Consider the following 780-nt stretch of genomic DNA (forward strand, 5'->3'; position numbering starts at 1 on the left):
CTGTCATTTGCATATTCCTGTTGCATGAATATTTCCTTGGAGAAGCACACAGATTTCAGAATTTTGGAGTGTGGCAGTTCCAGTCCACATCCAGCCATTTTTATTTAAATCTTCCATGGTTTCCATAAAGATGTTAAAGCTAACATCTCTCCACTGGAAAGGTCATGGTTGATTTCCTTTCCCAACCTGAGTTTTAGCTCTCTGTCTTGTGACCTAATTGTCAGAGGTGCATTAAACCCTAATCTTCGGTGCTGTAGTGAATGTTACTCTAGATGAATTTGAATGATGGCATTATCATATATACAAGGGAATTCAGAAAAGCAATGCTTCTGAATTTTTTATTCTGTTCTCAGCATCAGTTGAGATTACATGTCATGCCTATTACTCAGTTTACCTTCCTGCTTCACTGATGATAGTTGCGACTCTGTGCCATTAGTGGGCTCCGAATTGTAGCATGTAACATGATGGTGTGTAACGTTAACAATGTCTGTGTACTGTGAGAGCCTCAGAAAACTAAAAGTACAAATTCAAAGAGTTTGTTCACATTTGGAGCACCGTCTCCTTCTGCATGACCGTGTCAGTTAACACATGAACACTGCAACATATGCAACAATCCGATGCCTTGGATTCATTGTCATTGATTATCTTCCATACAATCCCAACTTGGCCCCATCCAGTTTTCATCTGTTTCCAAAATTTAAAGACCGCCTCCAAGGACTCCACTTTGATAGTGATGGAGTGCAAGCAGATGTGAGGCTGTGGCTCTGTTGACAAAGTCAA

This window comes from Schistocerca piceifrons, chromosome 7 (assembly GCF_021461385.2).
Source record: "Schistocerca piceifrons isolate TAMUIC-IGC-003096 chromosome 7, iqSchPice1.1, whole genome shotgun sequence".
Taxonomy (NCBI): domain Eukaryota; kingdom Metazoa; phylum Arthropoda; class Insecta; order Orthoptera; family Acrididae; genus Schistocerca; species Schistocerca piceifrons.